Here is a 22,238-nt window from a genome sequence, read left to right as displayed (position 1 = left end):
TATTCACTATGTTTTTATAAGTCAGAATATTAAAAACTAAAAACAGAATAATACACAAATCAGGTCAAATGTTGAAATACCTTTTTTATAGTAACCAAAACAAAATGCATATTTTTCAATGTATTTTATTGGGGTGCACAGAAGGAGCCTCCCCGAAGATTGTGACCATTACACGCTATGAATCGACATCACAATCGGGCGCACCCCGGGCAACGCTGACATGTCAGCGGCAAATCCTTCTACAACCGGACGACTTCGAAAAATGAATCCGCCTCGGTCTTTTTCAAGGCCATTAGTAACGACCTCGATTAATATCGAGGGAATATTGAGAGACAAAGAAGTATTACTGTCTGATATGTGCAAGACGTACGAATGCGACTTCCTCCTTGTGCAAGAAACACACCGGGGCATTTTAAAACGTAGACCCAACATAGAGGGAATGAGACTGATTCTAGAGAGACCTCATGATCAATATGGTAGTGCTGTTTTTGCCAGGCCATACATTGACATCACCTCAGCTTCGCTTACTGAGAGGAACAATACTGAGATACTAATACAATACAATACAATACAAATCATCTTTATTCATCAAGTATTTTACAGCAAATACATGAGTTGCGTCACAGAAAGGAAAAGAGAAGCAAAAAATTAGGTATACAAGTATCCTAAATAATAGATTAGGATGCATTGCACGACGTCCAAGTGCCACGACGTCCAATAATATTTATTCAGTGCCACGACGTCCAAAACATAATTTTTGAGTTGTTGCACGACGTCCAAGTGCCACGACGTCCAAAAGTACAGTAACTGCCAAAAATATAGTCTTTCTACAAGCTTTGGACGTCGTGGCACTTGGACGTCGTGAAACAGCGCACTATAGAATTGTAAAAAAGTAACATTTACACGACATCCAAAGTCGCTGCCAGTTTCACGACGTCCAAGTGCCACGACGTCCAAGTGCCACGACGTCCAATAAATATTTGACTGTTGCACGACGTCCAATATAGCTCAGCGCTGTTGCACGACGTCCAAGCTCCTTCATGATGACCGGCTACTTGTCGAACAGTGTTCTCTCGTGTAAAATGCTTATGGAACGTTTATTAGTTATATATACATGGGTATATGCTCTTGTTATTTGTACTATGTACTATATGTATGTATGTATGCATGTATGGGTATATGTACTATGAATATTTGAACCATTAATTGAAACATCATAAAGTAAAAAAAAAAAACATAAAAAGAAAAAATAAACAAGGCAACAGTTGGAAAACTATAAGGTTTACATGGTTTGAAAAATTATGACATTTTGTTAACAACCGATAAACTTCATTATGTTTGGAGTAAGCTTTTAAATACTTTTTTTTTCAAGACTAGATGAATGTACATTGATCAACATGATCTTTGAAAACTATTTTTTATACCCTCATTTTAATTTTTACTAGTATAAAGAATAGAATGCCTTTTTCGAGCTGTTTTTTAGGCTTCAATTAGATGTTCTTATGTCGCAAATATGTTTATTAATAGTATTCACTTAACATTGACTTAATTTTATTTCAATAAATTTTGTGTTTGTGTTTTGCTACACCACTTATTAAATTGCAACCAATTAGAATATTATATAAATAAGTTGTACACAGGGTTCTTTTGTTTTCCCAACTCTAAAATACAACGCACATGAATTGAAAATGTTATAGGTTTAATAGTACTGTAGCGAATCGAACATCAATAAAGTTAACGTATAACAATAAATTACATATTCCTAGATTATAATTGAATGTGCTTACGAAGGAACACCACAACCTCAAAATTCAACATTACAGTATATTTACTCAAGATTTATTGATTTCATATAGCACAGTTGATGTTGCCAACTAGCATGGGAGCGGAAGTCCTGATAAAGGCTGGTTCTCGGAAAAGTAATAAACTTGTGGTTTGAATGAAACATTTTTTTAATTTTGTACAGGATTCATGGGATCCTCAACATCAAGTACAAACTGCAAAATGTGTGTCGAAGGTCTGATTAGACCTTCAGCGACTGATCCGTTTTTTACGTTTCTTTAATTTATTCTTTTTCATGTTGTGCTTCATGTAACATACATAGACTAGAGGGCCGCTCATGCCCTTGAAAAATAAATTAACATTTTTGCACAAATACAAATCAATATCGTCATTAGACAAAAATTAAAAAATCAAATTTACAAACAAAACCTACCACGGCATATTCTTGAACAAGTATGCCTACAAACCTACGATAAGCATGTTTGTTATTATTATACTTAACCTACAAATGCTATGACTTAGGGCATACCTGCTTTCCTAGATAAAACATGCGAACTAATTGCGAGTGCGACATGAACTTAGAAAAAGACTAGTAAGAATTTACAACTGTGAATTTCTCAGAATTGATTGACAGTTCAGACGAACCTATGGCCACAGACTACGGAAACCTACAGTATTATTGTATTAGTATACTGTATTTGTATTATTGCGTTACTAGGAGAGTACCCGTCCTTCGTACGGGGTTGGCATATTTAAGTATAAATGCTTATTGCAGTTATGGGAGAGGACACGATAAAAAAAAAAAAAACTGGTCTTTTAATTTATACGGTATCCTATTGTGTAGCACACATCTAACCATAGTCCTGATGTTCTACCACTGCACCTAAACCATGGAAAAAAGTAAAGTTCTCATTGTGTACCACAAATTTTTTTTTGCTAGTTGGTTTAAATTAGCTGTGGTCATTAATGCAAACAAACAACATAATAGTGCTGCACCCTGTTTGGCAAGCCTTATAAATTTTTAATGTTGTTTAATATCATAGAACTATCTGACAAAATTCTTTAATTTCTTTAAATATGAATACTGATAAGGTTAACATGAGAAAGTCCAGAGCCAGAGCCACTGGGGCGGAGACTGAAAGAATTTTTGAGGTAAGAATATGTTAATCGGGGATGTCATCTATCATCGTACCAAATTTCAACCTTGTCGGTTTAGTATTTTTCGCATTTGCTTGTCACAAACATCCATCCATCCATACATCCATACATCCATGGTTTGCACTGTAAACAAAAAGCTATCACAATAGTTCCAAACCGACAAATAGAAAAAATAGGAAAATATAAATAAATATGGAAAATAGGGTAATTATCTAACATATTTTAGTGAAATTATATAATCAGGCAAATGGAAATTCAGTCTACAGATTTGCTGTGGCAGGGGGATTATATTACGGTTTACACAAAAATAAATCAAAACATAAACCTCATAACACTCAGGAAAAGGGCCTAAGTTGATAGGGCAATGATTATAGAATCTTAATTATTTCCTATATCCATGATGAATGAGTTATTTTAAAACGAATTATTCCCAGTAAAATATATATTACAGCATTTTACAAAAATAGAACAGACTCAGTATAATCTAAATATATAAAAGGCAAAGCCCTCACTGACTGACTCACTCACTCACTCATCATTCTCCCACTTCCCATTTACATAGGAGGCTGAAATTCGGTACACCGATTCTTTGGGCATTAAATAGAAAAACTAAGTAGTTTTTATTCTGATCGGGCTTTCGGGCTCCGCCCCAGTGGCTCTGGAGTTTCCCATGTTAACCTTATGATTTTTCATATTTAATAGGAACAGCTGTTTCAATTAAACAAGTTGGTTCTGTTCTATGATGTTCAATAGCATTAAAGTTAAAAGGATTACCAACAGGGTGCAGCACTATTATTTTTTTTATTTAAGACTACAGCCAATTTGCTACCAAAATGTGAGTGAGCGTAGCGAACGAACTTCAACCTGGAAGCGAGTTATTAGCGAACGAGCTAACCTGAAGGCAAGTGAGCGGAGCGAACAAACTTCAACCAGGACGTGATTGAGCCATGAGAACGAGCTCACTTGTGAAGTTAAACGGGGCAAAGCCCGCGGGTACAGCTAGTCTAAATATATAAAAGGCAAAACCCTCACTGACTGACTCACTCACTCAGTCACTCATCACTAATTCTTCCACTTCCCATTTACCTAGGAGGCTGAAATTTGGTACACCGATTCTTTGGGCATTAAATAGGAAAACTTAGTAGTTTTTATTCTGATCGAGCCTTCGGGCTCCGCCCCAGTGGCTCTGGAGTTTCCCATGGTAACCTTATGATTTTTCATATTCAAAAGGAATTTCTTAACAGATGTTTCAATTAAACAAGTTGGTTCTGTTCTATGATGTTCAATAGCATTAAAGTTACAAGGATTACCAACAGGGTGCAGCACTATTACTTTTTTAAATTTATGACTACAGCCAAAATGCATGTAATAAGTTTGTTCTCAATGGAAATAAATAAATTCATTTAATCATTCATTTAATTTGCAACCAAAAGGTGAGTGAGCGTAGCGAACAAACTTCAACCTGGAAGCGAGTTAGCGCAGCGAACGAGCTAACCTGAAGGTAAGTGAGCGGAGCGAACGAGCTCCAACCTAAAGGTGAGTGAGCGTAGCGAACGTACTTCAACCAGGACGTGATTGAGCCATGCGAACGAGCTCACTTGTGAAGTTAAACGGGGCAAAGCCCGCGGGTACAGCAGTAGATCATAAACATAAACAAATGAAGTAACTGAAAGAATCATATACAGGGTGACTGCCGGGAACCGGACGTTTTTTAAATGAATAGTACAACCTTATTTTATATAGTAAAATTATTTAATTGTTGAATATATATTGGTGAAAACATACCATTTCAAAAAAACATATGTTTTATGGAACCTTTTATCCTAGTTTGGGTTTACTTCTTATATATACAACTCTTGTGCGTGTCTTCGTGCAGAGCGACCCGGGCTTCTCATCAAAGCAGTTCTCACTGTGGCGATGTTGTCTGGTGTTCTCACTGTTCTTGCTGGACCGGGTGGCTTTTTCTTTGATACTGTTCCTGTTGTTCTGAATCTATGCACCCATCTTAGCAATGTATTCCGGCTTGGAACCGTGTCATTTCGCGCAATATTAAATGGCGTCGGAAGATACGCTATGTTTTGAGAACGGATTCGCCATTTTTAATAAATGTGTCATATGCAAAAACACGATGCTGAACTGACCACTGATCCATCGTGACTAAAATGGTAAAGCTCACTCAAAACAATGACATAACCTCAATCTCCCTAACACGTGTAGCAACAATGTAACAGCTGTTGCAAATTCGTCCGGTTCCCGGCAGTCACCCTGTACTAATGAAATTACATGAACATATGGTTTGACAGCTACATTTAAGTAATGTAAAATAATGTTTACATTCGGGCTGGTAACATCATTATTTTAAATTTATAATCCTTACCCTCTCTGTTCTAATATTCGTGAATTATTTAATACTAGGTTATTTTCAAGGCTTAATATTAATAAATCATCTAACCGCGAAAAATTGAGTGAAATTGTACATATTTTGAGCATTTAGCATTGTTTAATAGAGCAAGAGCCCATGACTGCCCGACCTTCGTTATTTTATAAAAGCGGAAAGTTTCTCAGCAAATGCTCCCAATTCAGTTAAGAATGATCGGCGACTATGACATTTGGATCTTGGTTACTTTGGCAACAAAAAGGTAACAAAGGTCTGAAATTTACAAATAATGTTCGTTATAGTAATGGTTCTTTCATATTTTCTTCAGAGGAATGTTAGAAATCATTTCCTCCATTGCCAGACACTTTGTGTGGTTTAAACCCTCTGCCAGAAACCCTTAAAACTTAGGTATGACGAGGATTAATTTTCGTCATTTTATAAAAGCTGAAATTGATATACGTTACTTGGGGAGCTATCAAAAGACGTTTTCTCAAATTATGTTTTATGGTTTTATGGTTAATTATGTTTTTTTGACAAATTGTCTATACATGGATTTAGGACATAATTTTTTACAAAAAACACGGTCGCTTAAAATATTTTTTTAACACGCCAATTGGGTTATGATTGTTATAGTATGTGTTTTATGTAGACAAAAAGATGCTGATTCATAAAATATTTTTATTTATTTCATTTTTTATGATTTCTTTTTTCTTTTTTATGAAAAAAATATAATTAACATTTTCCGAGTTTTGTTCATCTTCACCCCGCTGTTCATCTTCACCCCGGTTTACGGTAACATTGAAAATGCTTCTTTTGGACAATTCAGTAACTCCCAATTAATGTGTCTTGCTTAAAATACAATTTACAAATTAACAAATTACAAATTACTATTAAAAGTACAATTACTACTACAACAATTACTAATAACAATTACAATTACTATTATTAAAGTACAAATTTCTAATTAAGGTTTCATTAAAAAGTATTATCCACATGGCCAAATCGTAAACAAATCTGTAGTGGGATCTTTAAAGGCTTCTGGGGCAGAGGCCTAAGAGAATTTACTTCGTTTTTCTTTTGATAACTCATCTACAGATCAAGACCTTTCTTTTTACACCCCTACCAAGTTTCTACGCCCAGCCGTTCTCTCAAATTAGTGGAGACAAAGTTTCCAATTACATTTTTAGATTCCCCCATGTTAATCTTATGGGAGGAAGTCCAACTTTGATGGAAGATCCTGCCCAAACTAATAAAGATATCAAAAAAACGAAAAACACTTTGCAAAACTACAGATCAGGGCAATTCTTTTGACACTTTAATCATCAAAATCGGTCCAAAAATGAGGGAGGAGTTCTGTTCACAAAAATCTGCTCAGCGTATTATATATATAGATAGATGTTTGAACCAGCTGTGTGGAATTGTGAAATCAAAATTCATTTGACAGTTAGTTGTTGTTTAAATTTTTAAATTATGTAGGTTTGCTCTTGTTACCATGGATACCATCAATCAATATTTTAAAATCTCTCACCTCAAATTTTTGAATGCCCACGGGGCAGAGCCCTAGGACAATAACGAAGAGGGAATAGTTGTAAATATGTATCCTCGGAGCTGTAGCTTCATTTGTGTGCAATTTGAGCCTAGTCGGTTCAGTACTTTTTGAGATTATCTCATAGAAACACAGACACACACACACACACACACACACACACACACACACACAGACACCACCTCTTCTTTATAATAGTATAGATAGATAGATAGATTACTATTATAGTATTATATATTGTCTGTGCTATGGCTAAAATACGTTTTTATTACTGCATCAGCTGGAGACACTCTCTGAATATCTGCTTCAACCATTTGTTGTCAAACATTGATCTCGTAAAATAGTGAAATTATTTTTCGTATTCACTAATAGAGCAAGGTTTGTACTAAAAGAAAACCTTCTTTTAGTTTAAAAAATACATGTTTCACAAGAAACATTTTTAACCATTGTAGTAACACCATTATAGCTTAAAATGTTAATAAGTGATAGTTTACATAATATTTAGCACATTTGACGGATAAACCTTTTTTGAATTCGTCATATTATAAGTGTATTAAAATTCATATATCTGTGTATCAATATCAACTTATCTCATTTCTGTTCAACGGAAGTTATAGAATTTCAATGATACCGGTACTTAAATGGGAAGTCTTACAGCTGTTATAAAACTGTGAATACATTTTATCTTACGAGTAAATTTGCTACCAATTGATATAGTATGACAATTCTATTCTACTGCAGTACTTATAATTCTACCACTACTCACATTAAACCTACCATATTTACTTTTGGGCTAGTGATTAATTTATTGTATTAATCATACAATATAGAATAGTGTAGTCATTTATTTATTTCGTTTCTATGACATAGCTCTATTTTGTAGAAATCAATTATGCAATTATATCAACAGAAATACTGCATCATTACATTTTACGGTGACATAGTATTTATTTTACATATAAAAAATTTAAGCTAATGCAATAATTAGTTCAATTAGAATCATTGAATATTGAATAATTTAAACATTAATCGAAGACGAAGCAGTTGACAACTTTCAAACAGTTGACTAGGCCTAGTTGCCTTCAATAATTGCAATGCGTACTGTATGCACTGAGGTCGGCAAACAGTGTTCACAGTGTGCAGGCACTTTGGACGTCGTGGCACTTGGACGTCGTGCAACAGTCAAATATTGATTGGACGTCGTGCAACTATGGCAGAGGCTTTGGATGTCGTGCAAATGATACTTCTTTACAATTCTATAGTGCGCTGTTTCACGACGTCCAAGTGCCACGACGTCCAAAGCTTGTAGAAAGACTATATTTTTGGCAGTTACTGTACTTTTGGACGTCGTGCAACAACTCAAAAATTATGTTTTGGACGTCGTGGCACTGGCAAATTATTATTGGACGTCGTGGCACTTGGACGTCGTGCAACACTCCCATAGATTACAAACATAAATTATAACATAACATATTTCTAATCATTTAAATTCCAAAACTCTTCTATTGAATATAATGATTTAGATTGCAAATAGTTTATCAGTAGATTTTTAAAGCTACTGTATTGTAAATATTTTTGGGTAGGCTAAATAAAAATTTGTTGCCAATGAAACTGGTTTTTTTCTCAAATAACTTCAATCTGTGTTGTTCTACATGCCTGGTGTTTCGTAAATTGTAACTGTGGAAATTTTTAGTTTGATAACCTGAACTTTTTACATGTAGAATAGTTTCAAAAATGTATAAATCATAGATGGTCATTATACCCAATTTAGAAAAATATTTTTTAACTGATTCTCTGTTTTTTATTCTAAAGATAATTCTAAGAGCTTTTTTCTGTTGACGTAGAATTTTGTCTAGGTTTTTTTTTGTGGTACCACAATATAAAGCTATTCAATAAGCTATATGTGAATTTATTAAAGCAAAATAAATAGTTTTAAGAGTTTCAATGTTTGAGACACGGGACATTTGTCGGGGAGCCTGTTGTGCGTGATGTGGCAAGTGAGAATCACTTCCTGGAAGAACCATTCACTATGTCCGAGCTAACTGCAGTCATTACCAGCTTAAAGACAATGACAATGACGAGATCAGAGTCGAACAACTAAAGAACCTAGGTGTGACACAGCTGAAAAACAGAAAGAGTATAATACTATTCAAGACAATTTATTAAATACTCCTGCATCTGTTTTGGAATTAGAAGAGTCAGACCTTTATCGAATAGAATCTACTATAGGAGATTTATTTCTAGACATACAAACTATTTTAAGACCACTACTTCGTGCAATCAACGAAGACAGTTTCAATGAACATGATGTAACTGTAAGCTCTCAAACTCAATGTTACTCAAATGTCCGTCTTCCTAAAATTCAGCTTAAGATATTTAGTGGAGATATCTCTCAATGGATAGCTTTTCATAATGTTTTGAAGCGACTGTACACAAAAACAAGTCCCTTACAAACATTGAAAAATTCCAGTATCTACTCTCTTGCCTCACAAGTGAACCTTTTAATCTTATTAAGGCCCTTCCTCTCACAAATAACAACTATGACATTGCTTATGATACACTTTTGAAGTGTTATCACAATCCTCCCATTTTGAAGTCTGATCATTTTAATCATCTCATTGATATGCCTAATTGTACTGACACAAGTGCAAAAACATTTACAGCATTTCATCTCTCAGTTCAATGAACACAGTTCAGCTCTCTCCAGTTTGGATGTCAAATATCCAAGAAGATAATCCAGTTCTCATGACCTTGTTACTTTGTAAATTTGACACCAAGCTCCGCACTCATTTTGAAAATAAACGTCAAATCGCAGACAATATCCCTACGCCTAAGGAATTTATTAACTTTCTAGAAACTGAATGTTCTAATATGGAGAATGCTCATTTAATTCAATCGCAGAATGTGCGGTCCGGCATGTATAATTTTCCCAATACCAAGCCTAACTTAGGCTTCTTGTAACGACTTCAGCAAGCTTAATCCATCAGAGAGGCTCAGCTTTATTAAAGCCAATAATTTATGTGTAAACTGTTTAGGAGCACATAAATTCAGTGATTGTGGCAGCAAAAATACCTGCAAGTCATGTAATAAAAAACATCATTCATTATCTATAAGTATAAAAGAGGATGTTTGTATATATATATATAAATACTAGCTGTAACCCGCGGGCTTTGCCCCGTTTAACTTCTTAATTTTCAATATTATCTCGTTCGCATGGCTCAATCACGTCCTGGTTGGAGCTCGTTCGCTACGCTCACTCACCTTTAGGCTGGAGCTCGTTCGCTGCGCTTACATGCCTTCAGGTTAGCTCGTTCGCTACGCTAACTCGCCTCCCGGTTGAAGTTCGTTCGCTACGCTCACTCACCTTTTGGTTGCAAATTAGCTGTTGCCATAAATGTAAAATACATAATAGTGCTGCACCCTGTTGGTAATCCTTGTAGCTTTAATGCTATTGAACATCATAGAACAGAACCAACTTGTTTAATTGTGAAACAGCTGTTAAGATTCTGAACCGATTGCCACGAAACTTGGTACATACGTGTAGAATTTCATGGAATAGGTTTATACACCATCAATTTCGTGATCCGTCCAATCGGCTCCGCCCCAGTGGCCCTGGAGTTTCCCATGTTAACCTTATGAGAAATGGAATTAATGAATCTTAACAGCCGTTTCAATTAAACAAGTTGGTTCTGTTCTATGATGTTCAATAGCAGGGCCGCCCCGAGGGTAATAGACACCCGGGGCGAGATTTAAATTTTCGCCCCTCCCCAAAAAAGGTATTTGGGGGTTTGCGTCTTCAACCGTCGTTAGACCCAACATCCGATATATCGATATCGAACGTTTTGCATAGTATTCTTTATAAATGTAACAACTAAACTGAACTAAATTAGGCTACTAAAAACATTGAATCTACGACCATAGATAAAACATACCGGTACTATGTTTTATCTATGCTACGACTGACAACGGACATCACAAAACGACTATGAGTTGACGTGAGTTTGTTGAGCTTTGAGGTTAGAAACAAGCAAGTGTATGTGGGGCGTCGCGAATACGCAGTGAGTATCTTGGACTCGCAGTATTGCCAATTTTTAAGTCACATGCCAGATGTAAAAGTAGTAATAGTACGAGTTGTATATTAAATAACGGTATTTATTTTATAAATAAAACAAAAGCTATCTTGCCTTTTTTTTTATAGTCATTGTCATTGATTACATGTTTGCGAGTTTCCGGTAAAATATTTGTTTGCGGTTTGCCAATAACATTGTTAAATTTTTACCTTCCAAAGCCGCGGCGCCCCCTAGCTGCGGCGCCCAGGGCGGTCGCCCCTCTCGCCCTGCCCTCGGGGCGGCCCTGTTCAATAGCATTAAAGTTACAAGGATTACCAACAGGATGCAGCACTATTATTTCTTTGACATTTATGACAACAGCTAATCTGCAACCAAAAGGTGAGTGAGCATAGCGAACGAACTTCAACCTGGAGGCAAGTAAGCGTAGCGAATGAGCTCCAACCTAAAGGTGAGTGAGCGTAGCGAACGAACTTCAACCAGGACGTGATTGAGCCATGCGAACGAGATCATCTTGATAATTAAGAAGTTAAACGGGGCAAAGCCCGCGGGTTACAGCTAGTTACATTTAAATGTAACTCGAATCTCGCCTCCAAACAGTAAACAGACTGTAGTAGTTTGTAAAAACAAGACAGCGGACGGAAGTGTTTGGTATCGATATCCGATATATCTGAAATATCAATATTTTGGTTCCTAAAGACCAAATTTACCAAAGACTTAATGAGCTATTTATTGCAAACTGGCGCTAAAACTAAATGTACAGTAGAGAGTCGAAAATCCAAAACGTCAAATATCCGAACCGCCCCTGAGAGATTTAAAATATTGAATTAGGACAGAGACAACAGATTTTTTACAATTTCGTGGGCCAAACGGTTGGCGTTCGGCAGGGAAATGAGTGAACGGGCCGAGCCAGTCTATGTTTTGTTGGTTTCCAATGTACCTACATATTTTTTCAAGAAACAAATTATGGTAATGTAACGAAAATACCTAAGTACAAAAATCATTGTTTTCATTTCATTCACTGTATCCTAGAACTATACTTTCAATACTGTAGGCCTAATTATAGGTCTATATTAGGCATTTCTAGGCTATGTTTGAAAATCCGAACAAATCGGTAATCTGAACTACTTATGGTCCCTAATTGGTTTGGATTTTTGACTCTCTACTGTATTTACAGCAAAACATATTTATAAAAATAACATTAACTTTTGTTATCATTCATTTTTACGTCCGTTATGGTCGTGACAGAATTTTGTGGTTTCCAGTTGCCTGAATTGATTTTCAATTAAATCAATTAAATTCACATTTATGTTTAACAGAGTACCTAGGTTAGCTGCTACAGGGAAACTAATAAAGTTTGATTTTGTTAAAATATCAATAGCTTAGTATGAAATAAATAAATCCGTCAAGTTTGATCAAAATATATCCATAAACAATCCTACATTTTACAAGATTCTCCATAAGAATAACATGGGAATTTTAAATTAACAATTTTTTGAATTTTCTCCGTAACCAATCACAGTACAAAACACTTTGATTTACTAAATTATTTGTTTTTTTGAGCTCTTTAAAAAGGTTTGGAGGGAAATTGGGAAATCTTTTGTTTCGAGGGTCAAAAATTAGCCCCTCTAAACAACCCCGTAAAACCCCGTTCCCATGGTTCGATCATGCTGGTTCGCGAACTCATTCAAGTGTATCCCGCCTGTTTAGTCAATAAGAGATATTAATTAGTAATATTTTTAGTTATAAGAATTTCTACCAACAAATCAATATTTTGAGTTTTAATATTTTCGTAATGTAATCTAGTTTTATCTGTGTGAGGCAGACAGAGATAGACGAAGCCCAGTCTGAGTCACTTCCGCCAGCACCGGAATTTCCCAGCGCTTGTAACGTACCTGTACTCACAGGAAAGCTCGGTTTGCCTCAGTTCTTGTTCTCGTGCACAGCGTACTGCTGTGTTCTCTTTTTGTCCACGCTTCTCTTATAGGCGTTTGGATTAATTATCTCTTTGTAACTCTCTCTTATGTATCATTGTTCAGATTTTAAGTAAAGTCCCTTTATTACTTTAAATCAAAGTCAGTGTTTTATAGTCCCTTGTATTGTTTTAAATTACTCTCCCCTCTGTGCTCCTACTCTTCTAGAACTTCTTTGTGCGCGTTCGTGAGCAAATTCTCAGGACATTTCTACGTGGACGTATCGTTAACGGTCTACCGCGACAGAAGAGAATTATTTGAAAGACACTCGTTTTGGCGTGAACGCTCTACTGATTCAAGATCAAGATCCCTCTATCCCTAGTGACTTATCCCTCTGTGCAACACCCGAGCTTGGACACGACGCCTTCCCCTAGCCTAACATAACAATGGAAATTGGTGAGTGACTCTCTTTAATTCATTCATTTAATTAAGGTGTTTCCCAGCTCTATGGTTCCCGACCTAATCGGGTGGTCCTTCGAATTTTACTTATTTCTCACTCTCTAATTTGTAATGATCTCATATTTTACTCCCCCAAACAATCAATCGAACATTTGGTCTATTCGAACCGGATTTTATGGACAGTCCTTTGGAAAACAGTGTTTTTTATTCACTTGAATATTCTCGTTGCACGAGGTGTAGCAAAAACATTAGATTCCGCCATTTTGTTGTGGGCGGCGACTTGTTCCCCTTGGTTTACCCCTCGCGGGACAGCTGAATCAACCATCCCTCTCATGGGAAAGCTTCACTGTAGGTATCCCTCTTGCGTTACACCTAATCGTAGGTATCCCCCAAGCGCAACCGCTCCGCTAGATAGCGCGCGTTTCTCTCTCTGTCTACCTCTGTCATCAACTGTTGTGATCTGTCAAACTCAAACCTCACTCACTACACATAGTGTTGTTTACATTTTATTATTGCTATAACATTATGTTATAAGGTCAATTGATTACTGTTGATAACCAACTATAAAGCTAATATAAGGTGTATTAGTATTCTCTGATATAATATTGCTCTTTTTAATATTTTAATAAAGAATATCTTTTCACTGGTGTTAAACATTGGTCATGCTTTTCTGAATATTATTTTTGAACAAAGTAAATGTAAATTCATTAAATCTTTGTACTCTTGTTTAAAATCGCACATATTTAGATTCTATATTTTGGGTAATTAATCAATAATTTTGTCCAATAATATTTCTGGGTAAATAGGTTGAAATAACTGTAACTGTTGTATTGTTAATGAATTAGGTACATTTACAGACACATTGATTTAATATTTTATTGTATTAAAATATCAATAATTCTCTCTCTCTCTCTTGCGCACTTCCGCCCGTCTCACTCACGCATCAGCTGATACAGTTGTCTGCTAAAGTAAACAAACATATTCACTGCTCTGATATATTGTGACAGTTATAGATACTAGTCATTGTTTCTCATTATAAGGGTTATATTTATGTATTGATTTGTGTATATCAAATTGAATTATTATCTCTTATTCTCTTGTTCTGATTTACATTTAAAAGAATACAGCTGCTTTAACTTAAAGTGCAGATTAAGCTTATCCCTGACTTGAAAAATACTCTCTTGTTTGTTTATTGTTCTTATTGCAAATAATTTGTTGATGTCTATTCTAAAGCTATAAATAGGCCTACAAACAAATATATATTTAGCGCTCTGCTTACAATAGTGTTTAAACATTTAACTGTATTTCACTGCTTACTTCTCTGAAAACTCAAAATGGCACCTAAAGCATCTGATTTCAAGGCAGCTCTCTATACTCGCATCACAGCGTTAACTAAAGCACGCTTCGATAAAATAAAAACTAAAGTTGAAGAACTCGCTACACAAAAGGAGCTTCTTACGCCTGCTCAATTAAAGAGCTTAACAACCCTTTCTAATGAAATAAAGAAAAAGAAAGCGGATTTTGACGCTAACTTGCTACGTGCCTTAAATCTAACGGACGAAGAAGCCATTGATGACGATGTCTTAGCAGAAGATCAGGACAATATAAATGATCTTTACGCCCATATTTTGGGTATAATCGAAACGCTACTTCCAGTCGAAGAACCCAAAACCCCCTCGGCTTTGAGTGACGTCAGCATGACGCCACAGGGCCCTAGTGTTTCTCAGGTCCGTCTACCAAAATTAGATTTGCAGAAGTTCTCAGGTGATTTTATGACTTGGACTTCCTTCATTAATCTATTCGATACAACTATTCACCGCAATGCCAGTCTAAGTGCGGTAATGAAATTTCAATACTTGTTGAGCGTTTTGAGTGGCGAACCGTTAAGCCTAGTTAAAGGTCTCAACTTAACCTCTGCTAATTATCTCATAGCATACGAACTCTTGCGTGATCGCTACCATAATACTCGAAGGTTACAAACTCTCCATTTGAATCAGTTACTGGACCTGCCTCAAATAAGCTCTTCCTCTATAAAGGGCCTCAGACTCTTTGTCAACCAGTACACAGAACACTCTCAAGCATTGAAAGCTTTGAATTGTGACATAGGCGAACACAATCCGCTCCTCTCCGCCCTCATTCTCCGACGTATGGACTCTGATTTACGAAAGAAACTCAAAGCTTCTCGTTCAATCTCATCAGATGAACCGATTGACCACTCGCTGCCGGAAGTTAAAGAAATAATTAAATTTTTGAATACTGAGTGCAGCCAAACTGAAGACGCTAACATTCATAGCGTTCCGCAGCCTAAGGCTCCAGCCTACCTTCCCCCTCACGCTCGCAACAAGGCGTCTCCGCCAAAAAAGGTGCATTTCCGCTCTAGTGACGTATCTATGGTCACGACTCACTCTAATTACTCTCAAACGAAGTTTACGCCTCCTCCATGCTTTGTCTGTAATCAGACTGGACATAAAGTCTACTCATGCACTGTCTTTCGTGACAAAACTCCTCATGAACGACGTCAGCTCGTCAATAGACATAAAAGATGTCTCTCATGCTTAGGCTCTCATGAACTCAAAGAGTGCCAATCTAAAGCCACGTGTCTCACGTGTAACAAAAGGCACCATTCATTATTGCATCCTCAAGCTGTCCTGGGCAACGCTGCTAAACAACCCGTCCGTAGTGGCACAACTAATGACGCTTCTGATGCACGTCACCGCTCTAATGAAAAACATAGTGATTCGCAGGTGACTCACGTCTCTCAAGACTTATCTCCCTCTATGCCAACATGTTATACTGTGCTGTTGGGTACCCTCTTGGTGCAACTCAAAACTCCTGAAGGCAAGTCCCATGTATTTAGGGCTTTGCTTGACTCAGGTAGTATGACGGATTTAATTTCCAAGCGCGCAGCTCAGCTCTTAGGAGTGCGCCGTACTAAGTCTCAAACTCAAATCTCTGGCCTCAGCCAAAGCATGACAAAACCCAAAGGTCAAACTCACCTTACAGTAAGTACTCTATCTGGTCTCGTAATTGCTCCTCACCAGCCAATGCTAATCTTGGATAAATTGACTGTGGATTTACCCAGAGTACCTCTTGCTCCAGAAGTCTACAATAAGACCCAACGCTACATTCTCGCTGATCCCACATTCCACTTACCTGGACAAATTGACGTTATCCTAGGTGGAAGTTTATTTCCAAAAGTACTCACTAATGAACAGTTCTCTCTGGGACAGCATATGCCACATGTAATTGGCACGCATTTTGGGTTTGTTGTAGTGGGTGCTGCCCCCAGCGCACCCTCCGCATCCACTCTCCACTATATGAGCCTCAATGTCTCTCTACACTCAGCAAATGACGCAGATCTGCATTCATCAATTCAACGGTTCTGGCTTCAAGAGGAAGTTCCTGTTCCCTCAAAGAAGACTGAAGAAGAAGAACAATGTGATGCTCATTTTGCCTCTTCCCACTCTCGAGATGAAACCGGACGCTACACCGTTCGACTTCCTTTCAAGAAGAATCACGCTGCCCTAGGATCATCTAAGCCTATCGCTGAGCGTCGATTTCTCTCTCTCGAGCGAAAATTCAACGCTCAACCTCACTTCTCTCAACTCTATCACGACTTCATCAGCGAATACCGCTCACTCGACCACATGGCTAAAGTTCAAAATCTTGATTTGACTAAGCCTCATTACTTCCTCCCCCACCATGGGGTACTAAAGGAAAATAGTTCCACCACAAAACTCCGTACTGTGTTTGATGCGAGCTGCAAAACCAGTACCAGTGTTTCTCTCAATGATGTTTTATTGACTGGACGCAAACTCCAAACAAATATTTGTGACATACTATTTCACTTCAGGAGTCACAATATTGTTTTTTGCTGTGACATCCGTCAAATGTATCGGCAAATCCAAGTACATCCAGATGAGCGAAAGTTTCAACTTATCTTGTGGCGTGACCATCCTGAAGAGACACTCTCAACATATCAACTGAACACTGTAACTTACGGCATGAGTACTTCTCCCTACCTGGCCATCAAAACTCTGCATCAACTTGCGGACGACGACGGTGGTAACTTCCCCTCCGCTGCGCACGTGCTGAGGACCCAGACCTATGTAGACGACATCATCTCTGGTGCGGACACTGAGGAAGCGGCCTTAGAACTACAAGAACAGCTCATACGCCTGCTGCGCCAGGGAGGTTTCGAACTCCGGAAGTGGGTCTCCAACTCTACTTCTTTACTCCAAGCTCTGCCGGAATAACATCGAGAGTCTCCTGTGTTTATGCAAGAATCTCAATCTCCACAATTCTCTATTCTTGGTTTACATTGGTCACCCACCACAGATTGTTTCACATACTCTCTCAACATACCGCCTGACAAGCGCCCTACCAAACGCTCTGTCTTGAGCTTAATAGCCAAGATATATGACCCTTGTGGGTTTCTCTCCCCTTGCATAATGCAAACCAAATGCTTCATGCAACTCCTCTGGACTACAGGTCTGTCTTGGGATGAACCCCTGCCCCCTGAACTAGCCGACAAATGGCAATCCTTTGTCACTGATGTGCAACATATAGTACACGTGTCGATTCCTCGAGCGTTTCCGCTCTCACTCTCTTGCGCCGTGGAACTACACGGATTCTCTGATGCTTCAGAAAGTGGATATAGTGCAGTGTTGTATTTCCGCTGCCATCTTTCAACAGGTGAAGTCATCATTCGTCCCATAATGGCAAAAACTCGCGTTGCTCCTCTGAAACGAGTAACACTTCCTCGACTCGAGCTTTGTGGAGCGCATCTGCTCGCTAAGTTAACAACTCATTGTCAGTCAATCTTTAAGGAGACAATCACCCCTCAAACAACATTTTTATGGTGTGACTCAACAATAGTCCTCACATGGCTACGAACTCCGCCTTATAGGCTTAAGACATATGTCTCAAACCGGGTTTCCCAGATTCAAGAACTGGTATCACCTGATTCATGGCGTCATATCGCAGTAAATGACAACCTTGCTGATTGTGCATCACGAGGTATTTCCGCCTCTCAGCTCAAGAACCACTCTCTCTGGTGGACTGGACCACCATGGCTCAGCCTCCCTCAACAGGAATGGCCCTCAATGCAATTCGTTCCTAGGGACCTCTCATCGTCCGATGAGCTCAAGAAGACTCCGCTAGTCGTCCTAGCTGCCGTCCCGCAGAAGGACTGGGATATTCTAACAAAGTTCTCGTCATGGAACAAACTTCAGCGCATCTTCGCTCTAGTTCTGCGCTTCATACACAACTGTCGCAGTGCTAATAACCTCACGGGATATCTCTCCCCATCCGAGATCAACGCTGCTCGACGGAAGATCTTTGGACTTGTTCAACAATCTGCTTTCTCTAATGACCTGACCTCACTCGAAAATAACCGTGATTGTTCTACTCAACTCCAACGCCTAAGACCCTACATTGATTCTGACGGCCTTATCCGCGTTGGCGGACGTCTAGAAAACTCCAACCTCCCTTTTGACTCTCGTCATCCGATACTCCTTCCGAAGAAACACCACGTAGTGAACCTCCTTATCGACCACTACCATGTGACTCATCTCCACGCTGGTCCACAGCTCACTCAAGCTCTATTGGCTGAAAGCGTTTGGATCCTCAGTGCACGGACTGTCATACGTTCACGGATCTTCAAGTGCGTAAAGTGCTTCAAGGCTAAGCCACGCAACAAGACTCCCTTAATGGGTGATCTCCCTCTCTCACGGGTTACTCCTGCCCGTCCGTTTCTCTCTGTTGGAATAGACTATTGTGGACCTCTTACGGCTAAAGTGTTTAATCTCCGTTTCTCCAAACATATCAAAGTGTACCTGTGCATGGTGACGAAGGCTGTGCACATCGAGGTTGCAACTGACCTCACCACAAATGGTTTTCTAGCCGCACTCACCCGATTTGTATCCCGCCGAGGACTTTGCACGGACATATATTCCGACTGCGGTACAAACTTTGTGGGTGCCGATGCTGCTCTTCGAAGTATCATCAAGTCAAACTCTTCACTGTCAGCCCAACAAGAAATCAACTGTTTTGCAGTACAATGAGGAATTAACTTCCACTTCAATCCCCCTGCTGCTCCACACCAAGGTGGATTATGGGAGGCAGCAGTCAAAAGTGCTAAATACCACTTCAAACGTGTTATGGGAGACACGATTCTCGCACTACCAGAACTCATCACCTTAGCCACTCAAGTGGAGGCAATGTTGAATTCCAGGCCTCTCACCCCTCTTTCTGGCGATCCTGCTGATCTAGCTGCTCTCACACCAGGACATTTTTTGATCGGGGCTCCCTTAGCTTCGGTTCCAGAGTCTGATCTGGCAGAATACCCCATCAATAGACTAAAACACTACCACCTGGTACAATCTCTCCAACAACGTCTATGGAAACGTTGGAGTATTGAATATCTCCACATGCTTCAACAACGATCAAAGTGGTCAAAGGAAGAGGAAAATCTCAAAGTTGGGGACTTAGTGCTCTTTCACTCCCCTTCATCTACCCTACAATGGCCTCTTGCCAGAATCACAGCTGTTCATCCAGGCAAGGACGGAATTGTCCGAGTGGTTGAACTCAAGACTACCTCTGGACACTTCAAGAGACCTGCGGTGAAAGTGTTCCCGCTCCCTATCGACTAGTTGAACTCTTGATGGACTACCCCCCTGATTTTAGTTAAGTTTCCTGAGTTTGTGATTTTTCAAGTGTGGTTGTTTTGTTGAAGCCAATGTTGCTTCAAGGGGGCCGGTATGTTTAGTCAATAAGAGATATTAATTAGTAATATTTTTAGTTATAAGAATTTCTACCAACAAATCAATATTTTGAGTTTTAATTTTTCGTAATGTAATCTAGTTTTATCTGTGTGAGGCAGACAGAGATAGACGAAGCCCAGTCTGAGTCACTTCCGCCAGCACCGGAATTTCCCAGCGCTTGTAACGTACCTGTACTCACAGGAAAGCTCGGTTTGCCTCAGTTCTTGTTCTCGTGCACAGCGTACTGCTGTGTTCTCTTTTTGTCCACGCTTCTCTTATAGGCGTTTGGATTAATTATCTCTTTGTAACTCTCTCTTATGTATCATTGTTCAGATTTTAAGTAAAGTCCCTTTATTACTTTAAATCAAAGTCAGTGTTTTATAGTCCCTTGTATTGTTTTAAATTACTCTCCCCTCTGTGCTCCTACTCTTCTAGAACTTCTTTGTGCGCGTTCGTGAGCAGATTCTCAGGACATTTCTACGTGGACGTATCGTTAACGGTCTACCGCGACAGAAGAGAATTATTTGAAAGACACTCGTTTTGGCGTGAACGCTCTACTGATTCAAGATCAAGATCCCTCTATCCCTAGTGACTTATCCCTCTGTGCAACACCCGAACTTGGACACGACGCCTTCCCCTAGCCTAACATAACAATGGAAATTGGTGAGTGACTCTCTTTAATTCATTCATTTAATTAAGGTGTTTCCCAGCTCTATGGTTCCCGACCTAATCGGGTGGTCCTTCGAATTTTACTTATTTCTCACTCTCTAATTTGTAATGATCTCATATTTTACTCCCCCAAACAATCAATCGAACACCGCCTTACACCTTCAAACCAAATTTCATCAAAATCGAACAAAAATTATTCAAGTTGTCGTGTTCATGGACACATTTATAAAATACGTTATTTAAAACTAAGTACCTTTTTTAAAAATCATTTTATTGAACAACGACTAGTTTCGACAATTATGACATAGTCATGTGGTTTTTATATCTAACAAATACAATAAACATTTTATCTAAAAAAATAAATAAAATCATATGACTACATAGGTTTTGATGACTTTAGATTTCTTCTGTTTTAAATGGTTTTTATATTATATGCAGGGTGATTACCGAGAAACGCATGTTTTTCAAATAACTTGTACTCAGGTGATTCAGGGCAAAAAATATATTTATGAGTGGAAAAACAGTGTACACAATATGCAATTTCAGAACAAAATTACTTACAATTTAGCGTTTTAAAATTACATCTCTAAAACTCTAGATTTCAAAAAACCTAATAGAAAGAAATCTGGAATTGTATGATCCAGTGAGCGAGAAGGCCAAGTGAAATAACCAAAACGTGAGATCACTCTTTTAGGGAATGTTCGCCGAATGAATTCCATACTAATGTATGGGCTGTTGCCCCATCTTGTTGGAACCATACATTACATATCTCTATATACGTTGACGGCACAGTTCTGGCAAGAAATATGCTTACAACATTTCCAGGTACCTTGTCCATTCACTGTCACTGCTCTGCTGTCGTTGTCTTAAAAAAAGGACCAAAAGTCCGAGAGCAGATGCCCGTTACCGAATTGAGCGGCTCGGGCTCTGAACTGTTGCAAGGCACAGTCTTTTAACTGTCTCAGGGGTACTAACTGTCCTTACCAGTCCAGGAGGTTTCTTCTTAAACAAAGATCCAGTTGTGTTAACATTATGTAACGAACTCAATATCGTGTTATGATCAGGGATAGCACCATGTTAAAATGTGTATGAAAGTCTCGCTGAGTCTGAGCGACTGATTCACCATTTGCGTAATATCGTCACATGACAGCGTACGATGCTCAAGGTTCCACATCTCGGCTACAACTGAAACTGTACACTTACCCCTCCACAGCGAAACAACTTCTGGCCATAGCCGAAAGATATTCCTTGTATACTACGCAAGTCAAAAACATTCGTTTCCCAGTAATCACCCTGTATAATAACTTTTTCTCTCAATTTAAAACAGAAGAAATCTAAAGTCATCAAAACCATAATCATATGATTTTATTTATTTTTTAGATAAAATGTTTATTGTATTTGTTAGATATAAAAACAAAAAACATGACTATGGCATAATTGTTGAAACTAGTCGTTGTTGAATAAAATGATTTAAAAAAAGGGTACTTAGTTTTAAATAATGTA

At 38.2% G+C, this 22,238-nt stretch overlaps 1 protein-coding gene across 2 annotated transcripts in view; it reads right to left on the bottom strand.

The window, feature by feature from the left end:
- LOC128983109 (mitochondrial enolase superfamily member 1-like) overlaps positions 1-22,238 on the bottom strand; it is a 148,463-nt gene that overhangs the window by 41,141 nt on the left and 85,084 nt on the right. The window lies entirely within an intron of this gene.

The sequence above is a fragment of the Macrosteles quadrilineatus genome, unplaced genomic scaffold (assembly GCF_028750875.1).
Source record: "Macrosteles quadrilineatus isolate MER2022 unplaced genomic scaffold, UCM_ALF_1.0 Scaffold_1__1_contigs__length_201487025, whole genome shotgun sequence".
NCBI lineage: Eukaryota > Metazoa > Arthropoda > Insecta > Hemiptera > Cicadellidae > Macrosteles > Macrosteles quadrilineatus.
This window is presented reverse-complemented; position numbering and strand designations above follow the sequence as displayed.